This window comes from Loxodonta africana, chromosome 8 (assembly GCF_030014295.1).
Source record: "Loxodonta africana isolate mLoxAfr1 chromosome 8, mLoxAfr1.hap2, whole genome shotgun sequence".
Taxonomy (NCBI): domain Eukaryota; kingdom Metazoa; phylum Chordata; class Mammalia; order Proboscidea; family Elephantidae; genus Loxodonta; species Loxodonta africana.
In genome coordinates, this window is record NC_087349.1 from 57,687,389 (window position 1) to 57,700,660 (window position 13,272).

Sequence of the window (13,272 nt, forward strand, 5' to 3'; positions counted from 1 at the left end):
TATCACTGACAGCATTGTACTTCAGAATAGATCTTGAAATGTTCTTTTTGACAATGAATGTGATGCCATTCCTCTTCAGTTTGTCATTCCTGGCATAGTAGACCATATGATTGTCTGATTTAGAACAGCCAATTCCAGTCCATTTCAGATCAGTAATGCCTAAGATTTCGGTTGCTTTGCGTTCCATTTCATTTTTGATGACTTCCAATATTCCTAGTTCATATTTCATTCCACATTCTGATTATTAATGAAAGTTTCAGCTGTTTCTCATTTTCAGTCATGCCACATGAACAAATGAATGTCCCGAAAGCCTTTTTCCATCCATGTCATTAAGGTTGAATCTAGTTTGAGGAGGCAGCTCTTCCCAGTTGTATTTTCAGTGCGTTCCAAGCTAACTTGCTAATCTTCCAGCACTATATCAGACAGTGTTCTGGTGCTAATCATAAGGTTTTCACTGGCATATTTTTTCAGAAGTAGACCACTGGGTCTTCTTCCTCATCTCAGTCTGGAAGTTCCACTGAAACCTGTATACCATGGGTGACCCTGCTGGCATTTGAAATACCGATGGCATAGCTTCCAGCATTATAGTACTATACAAACCACCACAGCATGACAAACTGACAGATGAGCTGTGGATCAAAAACTTAGTGGCTTAAAACAAAACAAATTTATTAGAGTTGCATAGGTAAGAAATCTGATGGAGGTCTCACTTGGCTAAAATCAGGATGGTGGTAGAGCTATAGTCCCTTTTAGAGGCTCTGGAGGAGGATCCGTTTCCTTGTCTTCTCCAACTTCTTGAGGCTTCCCGTATTCCTTGGCTTGTGGCTCTCTTGCTCCATCTTCAAAGCCAGCAACAGCAGGTTGAGTTCTACTCACATTGTTTCAGTCCAACCTCTGCTTCTCTCTTCACACCTCTATCTCTGACTGCTTTCATTTTTAAAGACCCTATGAAAACATTAGTTCCACCCAGATAATTTTAAAGTCAGCTGATTAACACTCTTAATTCCATCTGCAACTGTAATTCCCTTTTGCTATGTAAAGAAAGATATTCACAGGTTCTGGGGATTAGGATGCTGATATCGTTGCAGGGACTGTTATTCTTGTCTACCATAGGGAGAAAGAGCAAAAACTGTGAGCAAGGCCTAGAATTAGCATACCTCACCAACATTCAGATGGCTAGAACTCAGTCACATGATTCCTCCTAACTGCAAAAGAGGCCTGGAAATACAGTCTAAGTATGTACCCAGCAGGAAGAGAAACCAGTTTTGGTGATATATGTAGCCTTCTCTTTAATTCTGTGAGCTATCCATTATCATCATTCCAAAAGATTCTTTGCTTAATTAAGCCAATGAAGTCCTAATTGGTGTAGTGATACCAGTTGGGTAAGGAAGCTTTCTTAGACTGGGTTCTCTAGAGAAGAAAAGCCAGTGAAGCATATGCTTCACTGGCTATATATATATATACACATACATATATATACACACATACATATATGATCAGAAAGGAAGAAGGAGAGAGAGATTTATCTCAAGAAAATGGCTCATGCAGTTGTAGAAGTTGCCAAGTCCCAAGTCTGTGGGTCAGGTGTCAGGCTGGAGCCTTCTCCTGACTCACATAGCTGCAGGGGCTGGTGAACCTAAGATTTGGCAGGTCAGATGGCAAGCTGCTGGTTAACAGGCTGTAGAGTCAACGTATCTCAAGACTGGTAGGCAATATGGCAGGCCACCGGCTCAAGTCCCATGAACAGGAAATCAGATGATGATGATGAGCCAGATGCAGGATCCAGAGCAAGCAAGCAAGCTTTGCCAGAACATCCATATGTATATTAGATGCAGGCCGCATCCTTGAGAAAACTCCCCTTACAATTGATTGGCTGATCACATAGATCGCATCATGGAAAATGACTGCATTGTTACACAACTACCAAATTACATTGTTATGTAACTGAGATTCATGACCCAGCCAAGTGGACACACAACCTTAACCGTCACAGTCTAGGCCTTATCAACTTGGCACCTGTACACATCCCCTTAAACCATACACAATCTCCAAATAAAGACAATTACAAAGTCATACTTGTGCCTAACATGATAAAACTAAAATGGGTACAACTGAAAATGCACTAGCCCTGTTTACATCTTATATTTTAAAAATGAAAAAAATACGTTTGATGCACACATATAAAAAATACTCATAACAATTACAGTCCTCATTTTTGCAATTGGTCACATGATTGTAATTGATATTTAGAACTACCTTCTTCCACCACTCATTTCATATTCCTTTTACCCTCAGCAAGCACCTGAACTGGTCATGGTTCTTTGCTTGGTAACTGAACTGAACCTGTTGCCATCAAGTAGAGTCCAACTCATAGCAACCCAATAGGACAGGGTAGAACCGCCCCATAGAGTTTCCAAGGAGCGCCTGGTAGATTTGAACTGCTGGCCTTTTGGTTAGTAGTGGTAGCATTTAACTACTATGCCATCAGGGTTTCCCTTTGCCTGGTGGGTTGACCCAATCTTCATTCCTGAAGGGTCTAGGACATTAGTAGTAGTGTTGGACCTGGGTTGCTTTAGTTTTCCATTGACTTTAATCACAGGGCATGGTTAGTCCTAACAGACGTCCTAAGGGATCTCCTGTATTCCAGACATAGTCTTCTTTATCTGCACTAGGCAACACCAATCCTATTTCACCTTGGTAGTCAGAATCAATCACACCAGCCTGTATGGTAGCTACTTTCTTTTCCTGTTGATCCAGAGGCATGAGGAGACCAAATTGGCCAGGTGGTATTCTTAACTTCCAGTTCAATGGAATCAGTGCTGTGTCTCCAGGCGGAGTATTCCTCCCTTTGGAACAAAGACCTCTAGACATACAGAGCATAGGGTCACAGAGACAGGAAGCAAATATTTTATGAGTGGATCACTCCCATTTCCACCTCTTGATTCCTGGAAGCATGAATCCTGCCTATGGAAGAATAGATCCGCATAATGGAAGCTGTTTTAGAGCATATACAGCCTCCTAGAGGACATTGTCTCAACCCTACAAAGTATTTCACCTAGCTGGTGCCATAATTATGTCTTTAGGAGGCCATTCCGTCATTCTACCATGCCAGCTGCTTCTGATGATGGGAACATGGTAAGGCCAGTGAATTAAATGAGCATGGGCCCATTGCCACTTCATTTGCTGTGAAGTGAGTCCCTTGATTTGAGGCAATGCTGTGCGGGATACCATGATGATAGATAATGCATTCTTTGAGTTCACAGATGGTAGTTTTGGCAGAGGCATTGCGTGTAGGGAAGGGAAATCCATATCCAGAGTAGGTTTCTATCCCAGTAGGAACAAAATGCTGCCCTTTCCACGATGGAAACAGTCCAATGTAATCAACCTGCCACCAGGCTGCTGGCTGATTACCTCAAGGAATAGTGCCATATCGGGGACTCAGTGTTGTTCTCTGGTGCTGGCAGATTGGGCACTCAGCAGTGGCTCTAGCCAAGTCAGCCTTGTTGAGTGTAAGTCCATGTTGCTCAGCCCATGCATAGTCTCCACCCCTGCCACCATGGCCATTTTGTTCATGAGCCCATTGGGCAATGATGGGAGTGGCTGGGGAAAGAGGATGCCTGGTATCCACAGAATGCATCATCCTATTCACTTAATTGTTAAAATCCTCCGCTGCCGAGGTCACCCTTTGGTGAGCATGCACATGAGACACAAATATCTTCACCGGACCATTCAGACAGGTATATCCACATACCTTTTCCTCATACCTTCTTGTCACCAGTTTTCTACTCATGTTCCTTTAAAGTCTCTGACCATCTGGCCAAACCATTGGCCACAGCCCATGAATCAGTATATAATCACACATCTGGCCATTTCTCCTTCTAAGCAAAGTGAATAACCAGGTGCACTGCTCAAAGTTCTGCCCATTGGGAGGATCTTCATTTACCACTGTCCTTCAGAGATGTCCCAAAAGGGGATGCTGCCACTGTCCACATTCAAGTGGTGCCTGCATATTGTGTGGAACCATCTGTAAACCAGGCATGGCAGAGTCTGGAGGGACCCCAGAAGACATGGCCCCTGGACTCTCTGTTAGCCCAGAATTGAAACCATTCCTGAAGCCAATTTCTCAAAGATTAAACTAGACTATAAAACATAAAATGATACTTGTAAAGAGAGTGCTTCTTAGCCCAAGTAGATACATGAGACTAAATGGGCAGCTCCTGTCCAGAGGCAAGATGAGAAGGAAAAAAGGGACAGAAACTGGTTGAATGGACACTGGAAATCCGGGGTGGAAAGGAGGGGTGTGCTGTCACATTACAGGGAGAGCAACTAGGGTCACATAACAATGTGTGTATAAATCTTTGTATGAGAAACTAACTTGAACTGTCAACTTTCAATTAAAGCACAACTAAAAAAAAAAAATCAGGCACAAATTTTCTCTTCCTCAGTCAATTGATCATATGGAACTCCCCATAAGGCCATAGGTGCAGACTGGGAGAGGGCAGGCAATGTGACAGGAGAGTGGAGACCATAGGCATTTGGACCACTTCCTCATGCAACTTACTTGTGCCTTCATGTCCTTCATATCCTTTATTTGAGTGTGCTACTATGACCAATTTATCAAATGACTCAAAAAGCTTCTAGTTTTGAGGGGATCCAGAGCAAGAGAAGGCTCTGCAACAGGTTCAGGCAGCTGTGCAGGATGCTATACCACTTGGGTCATATGCTCCAGCTTATCCAGTGATGCTCGATGTGTCAGTGGCAGATAGAGATGCTGTTCCTCCCTTCTTTTGTGGGTAGGGAAACAGCTTTTGGCTTGTTACTGGGCCTTAGTAGAGACTGAATGCTTAACCATGGTCTACCAAATCACCATGCAGCCTGAGCTGCCCATCATGGACTGGGTGTTGTCTGACACAGAGAGCCACCATGTCAAACGTGCACAGCAGCACTGCATCATTAAATTGAAGTGGTATATATGAGATCAGGCCTAAGCAGGCCTGATCCTTCTAAATATATCCTTCTAAATGAGGGATAAGTTGTTACCTCTGGTAACAACTAGACTCCTAGAATTTTCACTGAGGTGGAAGTTGCCTAAATATTTGTGGGATTAGTTTCCCACACTCTAGCATGCAAATGGAGCCCTGGTGGTGCAGTGGTTAAGAGCCCGGCTGTTAACCAAAAGGTAAGCAGTTCAAATCCACCAGCTGCTCCTTGGAAACCCTATGGGGCAGTTCTTCTCTATCCTATAGGTTTGCTATGAGTCAGAATCAACTAGACAGCAATGCATTTGGTTTTTTGGTTTTAGCATGCAAATGCTTTACAAGTAAGTCTAGACTCATTGACACTTCTTCCTTACTAGGTCCAATCAGCATAATGTCATCAACGTAATGGACCAGTGTGATATCTTGTGGACAGGAGAGGTGATCAAGGTCTCTGCAGGCTAAATTATGACATGTTGTCGTTATTAGGTGCCATCAAGTCAGTACCAACTCATAGCGACCCTATGTACGAGAGAACGAAACACTGCCCCATCCCGTGCAATCCTCACAACTGTTGTTATGCCTAAGCCCATCGTTGCAGCCACTGTGTCAATCCATCTCGTTTGACGGTTTTCCTATTTTTCACTGACCCTCTACTTTACCAAGCATGATATCCTTCTCCAGGAACTGATCCCTCCTGATAACATGTTGAAAGTATGTGAGATCTAGTCTCGCCATTCTTGCTTCCAAGGAGCATTCTGGTCGTATTTCTTCCAGATTTGTTTGTTCTTTTGGCAGTTCATGGTATGTTCAATATTCTTCTCCAACACCACAATTCAAAGCTGTCAATGCTTCTTTAGTCTTTCTTATTCATTGTCCAGCTTTCACATGCATATGAGGCAATTGACATAAGGCTGGAGAATTGATATACCGCTGAGGTAGGACAATGAATGTGTACTACTGGCCTTGCCAGCTGAAGGCAAACTGCTTCTGGTGTTCCTTCGAAACCAGAATAGAGAAAAAGGCATTGGCCATATCAATAGCTGCATACCAGGTACAAGGAGATATATTAACTTGCTCAAGCAATGAAACCATATCTGTAACAGCAGCTGCAATTGGATCGCCACCTGGTTAAGTATATGATAATTCACTGTTGTTCTCCAAGGTCCATCTGTTTTTTTTTTTTTTTTGCAAAGGCCAAATAGCTGAGTGGAATGGGGAAGTGGTGGGAATCACCAGCCCTACATCCTTCAAGTCCTTGATGTAATGTGGCATTACTTTTGGTTTACTATTTTCATAGGTAGGAGCAGTTCTAATGGCTTCCACTTGGCTTTTCCTACCATAATAGCCCTTTTTTCACTTCTCAGGGATCTAATGTGGGAATTTTGCCAGTTGCTGGTTATATCTATTCCAATTATGCATTAAGGAACTGGGGAAATCACTACAGGATGGGTTCAGGGATCCACGGGACCCACTGTGAGATGAACCTGTGAGCTTAGATTCCGTTAATATCCTAACCTCCATACGCATCCCACTCCAACTGGTGGGCCACAGTGATGTTTTGGGTCTCCTGAAATTAGTGTCAGTTCAGAGTCAGTATCCAGTTGTCATGTATTGAATTATGTCCCCCCAAAAATGTGTGTATCAGCTTGGTTAGGCCATCATTCCCTGTATTGTGTGGTTGTCCTCCATTTTGTGATTGTAATTTTATATTGAGAGGATTAGGGTAGGATTGTAACACTACCCTTACTCAGGTCACCTCCCTGATCCAAGATAAAGGGAGTTTCCCTGGGGTGTGGCCTGCACCACCTTTTACCTATCAAGAGATAAAAGGAAAGACAAGCAGGCAGAGAGTGGGGGACCTCATACCACCAAGAAAGCAGCACCAGGAGCAGAGTGCATCCTTTGGACATGGGGTTCCTGCACCTGATAAGCTCCTGGACCAAGGGAAGGTTGAGGGCAAGGACCTTCTTCCAGAGCCGACGGAGAAAGAAAGCCTTCCCCTGGAGCTAATGCCTTGAATTTGGACTTGTAACCCACTAGACTGTGAGAAAATAAATTTCACTTTGTTAAAGCCATCCACTTGTGGTATTTCTAGATGACTAAGATGCCAGTAATCCCTGAAAAGCCTGATTATTTCCTTTTCCCCAATAAACAGTAAGTCTCATAAAAGGCTGTAGATTCATTTGGAGAAGGCTGGAAGAAAGATTAACAATATAAATTTTTGGCAGTGTAGAGGAGTGCTTCCTCAGGGGACCTGGCCTCCCCTTCATTCAAGGGTTTGTGCTCAAGTTTGGGAACAGACTGAAGGGCCATGACACTCTATTCTGGCAATTCAAGTAAGGCTGCCATTCACTTGACCTAGAATTCTTCCCACTTGTGCAAATCAAGTAAATATTTAGTAGATTTCACATCTATTTCCTTTCTAGGAACACCATTACTAAGTAGCCAATGCCATAAGTCCATACAACTCAAATTACTCTGATTACTGCTTTGAGTCTGCTGTCCATTAAGGTAACCATGCCTGCCTTTTCTTTGTTGATTGAGCACTGCCACTAGGCCCCTACCACCATGGAGTACAATCAGCCCCATTGTAGTTAGGTGTCTTAATTCAGTTAGGGCAGCTGCCACTGTTAAATCTGACTTATACAAAATAGCAATCGTAGCAGTCTTCAAGGATGCTGGGACTCCCTTCACAAATTTGTTCCTTACTGTTGTGGTAAAAGGTGGGTCCTCTGGGTGCTCCATGTGTGGGTCTGTGGGTGGGTCTAATCTGATAAATCCACTCTAACATGCCAATTTCCCAATCCTTTGGATACCTTCTCCTACAGTATACCAAGGCAAGTCTGGTACTTCAACTTGATTTAGTGTAAGCCACTGCATAATCCATGCTTCAGCAAACCAACTAAATAAACTATTAGGTCCTTTCCTAACCTCTTGAGCTGAAACACTGAATCTGTCCTTAGTGGGCCCATACCAGTAAACTCAGACTGATCCATCTTTATGACCCTAGCACCATTATTCCACACCTTTAATAGACATTCCCATACATATTCCCCAGGTTTCTGTTTGTACATATTAGAAAAGTCAAACAGTTCTTTTGGAGTGTAATGTACCTTCTGTTGGGTCATAATTTGTGCTTTACTCCTTGGGGCTCAGTGGAACTTATGCCTAATTATAGGTCTACAAGCAAAAATGGGTGGTTGGGGTAGGTCCTGGGAACATTCTACAATGTCTTTGAAAGCATCTAGCCCAGGTAATGCCCCAGCCAATGACTCAGATGCTGCCCCAGGTGATATCTCTGACAAAAGCTATTCAGACAAAAAAAAACAGCTGGGTTAATCTCATCAGTTGAGGGTAGATGGGATAATGGTTTTATTGGGGAGGTTGGCTTAGCAGACTAAGATGGCGTAATCTCTTCAGATGGGCGTAAGAAGGCTGGTTCTGTTGGAAGGAGTGATTCATTGGAATTTAGGGGCTCAATGTCCTCAGCTTCTTGATTATCTGCCCATATATCTCCATGACATTTCAGGATCCCATTACTTCCCAATCAATGCCCTCACTTTAACTGCAGACAACATTCGAGCTTGGGAATTCAGTTGATGTTGTACCTCAGCCACTCTTATAAGACTCTAGGTTTGGTTTTCGGCAATATCAACCCTGTTACTACAAGAGATAATGGCACAAGTGGCAACTCTGAGGTCTTTTATGCAGTGCTTGAGCTGTGACTCTGAAGCTCTGAGCTCATCTTTCTTTCATCACTTTGTCTAGCACAAGTAGGAACAACCAACCACCTTCTCTATTCTTCTCATTCTGACAAAATTGTAGAAAAGTATCAAACATGTGACCATCCAGAGCTTCAATTCTCACCAATACTTGATCTCTCGGTGGTGATATATTGCATGTTAATATTGCCGCCTCATGCCTAGAATAGCGTCACCGTCTTTACTACTGGAGGCAGAGTCATCAACATTTTAATGACAAGTCAAACTTGAGAACCAATTTAGAAAACTCATCCTTACAATTCTGTTCCTCTAGAACCACTCTCTGTATCTTTATTTTAGAGAAGCAAAACGAGTGATGCATGTATATATATCTATACAAATATATACATAGGCCGTTGTTAGGTGCTATAGAGTTGGTCCTGACTCATAGCAACCCCATGTACAACAGAACGAAACACTGCCCAGCCCTCTGCTATTCTCACAATTGTTGTTATACTTGAGCCCATTGTTGTAGCTGCTATGTCAATCCATCTTGTTCAAGATCTTCCTCTTTTTCACTGACTGTCTACTTTACCAAGTGTGGTGTCCTTCTCCAGGGATTGGTACCTACTGATAACATGTCCAAAGTACATGAAATAAAGTCTCGCCATCACTGCTTCTAAGAAGAATTCTGACTACTTCTTCCAAAACAGATTCATTCATTCTTTTGCCAGTCCATGGTATATTCAGTAATCTTCATCAACAACATAATTCAAAGGAAACCATTCTTCTTCAGTCTTCCTTATGCATTGTCCAATGAGGTGACTGAAAATACTACGGCTTGAGTCAGGGATACCTTAGTCCCCAAAGTGACATCTTTGCAACATGTTGATTTCTTGACTGCTGCTTCCATGGGTGTTGATTGTGGATCCAAGTAAAATGAAATCCTTGACTTCAATTTTTTTCGGTTTATCACGAGATATACACATACACACACATATATATACACACACACATATACATACATATGGAGCCCTGGTTGCTCAGTGGTTAAGAGCTTGGCTATTAACCAAAAAAGGTCAGCAGTTCAAATCTACCAGCAGCAGCTTGAAACCATATGGGGCAGTTTTAGTCTGTCCTGTAGGGTCGCTATGAGTTGGAATTGACTTGATGGCAATTGGTTTGGTTTTTCTCTAGCTTTATATCTATACCTCAAGAAAATGTCTCACACAGTTGTAGAGGTTGGCAAGCCCCTAGTCCATGTGTCATGCGTCAGGCTGGAGGCTTCTCTTGACTCATGTAGCTGCAGAGGCTGATGAACCCAAGATCGGCAGGTAAGACGGGCAGGCTGCTGGCTCACAGGCTGTGGAGGTCAACAAATCCCATGACTGGAAGGCAATAAGGCAGGTTGCTGGCTCAAGCCTTAAGAACCAGAGGTCAGATGATTATGAGACCGATGAATGATCCAGAACAAGCAAGTGAGCTTTGCCAGAATGTCTATATGCATTTTGGATGCAGGCCATACCCCTGAGGAAACTCCCTTTACAACTGATTGGCTGATTATATAAGATGGTATCATGCAGGATGACTACTTCATTATACAATTGCCAAATCACATCATTACATAACTGCCAAACGACATCATTACATAACTGCTAAACCACTGACACACTGCCCATCCAAGTTGACACACAACCTTAACCACCACACAAGACAAGTAACAGTGTATGCTGGGTCTTAGCACACCAAGATTTAATAAGCAATTGTAGGAAACAAACCTGAATGCAGAGGCTTTCTCTGATTAGAACAACTGGGTGGCCCAGTTAGATAGTAAAAGAAATTGTTACTATTGCAAAATTCCAAAGCAGCCCTCAATAGTAAGGATGCTAGGGAAAGGAAGCCAGGTGGATGGTAGAAATAATTCTGGAAGATAAATTTAGATACTGCAGGTGCTATCCACAGGGTTGAGGGAGAGCGAACAATGAAGAAACTCAGAAATCTCCTCTCACAGCTCAGACCTTTTAAGTGAGGTATGCATGCCACAGGAGCATTGCCAGTGGTGAAGAAACTTGCCAGAGGGTGCAGGCCTAAAGTGAATGGCAGCAGAAAAACTTGCTGGAGGGTATGGGCTACAACTGGACTGCAGGAGCAGCCTGCTTATGGCTGGTGAAGATGCTTGCAGGAGGGGAAAACTGGATCCACTGATTTCTGCTTGTAAAACAATCACACCAGAAGGAATGAAAGTACTTTTCTTCTGCTTTGGCACTGCAGTGTTCCTCCAGTGTCCTCTATTAGCAAAATCTGATATCAAACCAGCTGGCAAATATATATTTACAGGGTCCAGTTCCTTGTATCACCAGGCAGGGCAAAGAGGTGGATTTGGACTTGAAAGACAATAAATAACTGGCACATTTTGCCCATAAGACATAATTTTCAATAATAAAGTCTAGCTTTTCATTCATATTCTTTCATTCTACTTTTTTGGGGGGTAATAATTTAGGGCATAATTCACTATTTTTAATCAAGAGTCTAATCGAAGCAAAGATTTATCATTTCAGTTCACCTGAAGATGTCCATGAAATGAAATGTGCAAAGACCTGGAGATAGAAAACCAAAAAGGGAAAAACTCTCTTAGCATTTCTCAAGCTGAAATAATTGATAAAAAAAAATCAAGTTTCAAGTTGCAATTCTGAAGGATCCTAGGGGCAAAACATTGAATGATGGAGGAAGCATCAAATGAAGATGGAAGGAATACACAGAGTCACTGTACCAAAAAGTACTGGTTGACGTTCAGCCATTTCAGGAGGTAGCACATGATTAAGAATCGATAGTATTAAAGGAAGAAGTCCAAGCTGCACCGAAGGCATTGGTGAAAAACAAGGTTCTAGGAATTGATGGGTATTACCAATTGAGATGTTTCAACATGCCAGAGGTGCTCAGTTGTCTATGCTAAGAAATTTGGAAGACAGTCAGCTGGCCGACCAACTGGAAGAGATCAATATTGCGCCATTCCAAAGAAAGATGATCCAACAGAATGTGGAAATTATTGAAAAATATCATTAATATCACACACAAGTAAAATTTTGCTGAAGATTATTCAAAAGTGGCTGGAGCAGTACATAGACAGGGAACTGACAGAAATTCAAGCTGGATTCACAGGAGGATATGGAAAGAGGGATATCATTGCTGAGGTCAGATGGATCCTGGCTGAAAGCAGAAAATACCAGAAGGATGTTTACCTGTGTTTTATTGACTATGCAAAAGCATTCGACTGTGTGGATCATAACAAATTACGGATAACACTGGGAAGAATAGGAATTCCAGAACACTTAATCATGCTCATGTGGAACCTGTGTGTAGAATAAGAGGCAGTCGTTTGAACAGAACAAGGGGATACTGTGTGGTTTAAAATCAGGAAAGGTGTGTATCAGAATTGTACTCTTTCACCATACTTATTCAACCTGTCTGCTGAGCAAACAATCCAAGAAGCTGGACTCTATGAAGAATGCAGCATCAGGATTGGAGGAAGACTCATTAACAACTTGTGCAATGACACAACCGTGGTTGCTGAAAGCAAAGAAAACTTGAAGCACGTACTGAAGAAGATCAAAGACCACAGCCTTCAGTATGGATTGCACCTCAACATAAAGAAAACAAAAATCCTCACAACTGGACCAATGAGCAACATCATGATAAACGGAGAAAAGGCTGAAGTTATCAAGGATTTCATTTTAATTAGATCCACAATCAATACCCATTAATGCAGCAGTCAAGAAATCAAATGATATATTGCATTGGGCAAATCTGCTGCAAAACATCTCTTTAAAATGTTAAAAAGCAAAAATGTCACCTTGAGGAAGTGTGCCTGACCCAAGTCATGGTCTTTTCAATTGCCTCATATGCATTCAAAAGCTGGACACTGAATAAGGAAGACCAAAGAAGAATCAATGCCTTTGAATTGTGGTGTTGACAGAGAATAGTGAATATATTACGGACTGTCAGAAGAAAGAACAAATCTGTCTTGGAAGAAGAGCAGCCAGGATGATTCTTAGAAGCGAGGATTTGGAGACTTTGTCTCATGTTTTTAGGAGGGATCAGTCCCTGGAGAAGGACACCATGCTTGGTAAAGTAGAGGATTAGTGAAAGAGAGGAAGACTCTCAACTAGATGGATTGACACAGTGACTGCAATGATGGGCTCAAGCATAGCAATGATCATGAGGATGGTGCAGGACCAGGCAGTGCTTCATTCTGTTGTACACAGGGTCGCTGTGAGTCAGAACCAACTCGATGGCATCTAACAACAACAGCAACGTTAACAAACATGTCCATATTTTTTAACAAATTACATTAAGTATATAATGACATATACTTTTATTAGTGTTTTTTTTATTTTTCCATTTCCACTTTTTTTCTAAAATAAGAAAAGAAATTAAATATTGAAATAATGTAATGTGCAAAATGGTGACTGATACTTTCAAGGTCATATAATGAGTTAAAAAAAACCCATGTATGTACCCACACATGCACACACACACACATACACTGTGTATGAAAGACTCAAGATGTGAGCAAATCATACTTTGTCAAAGAG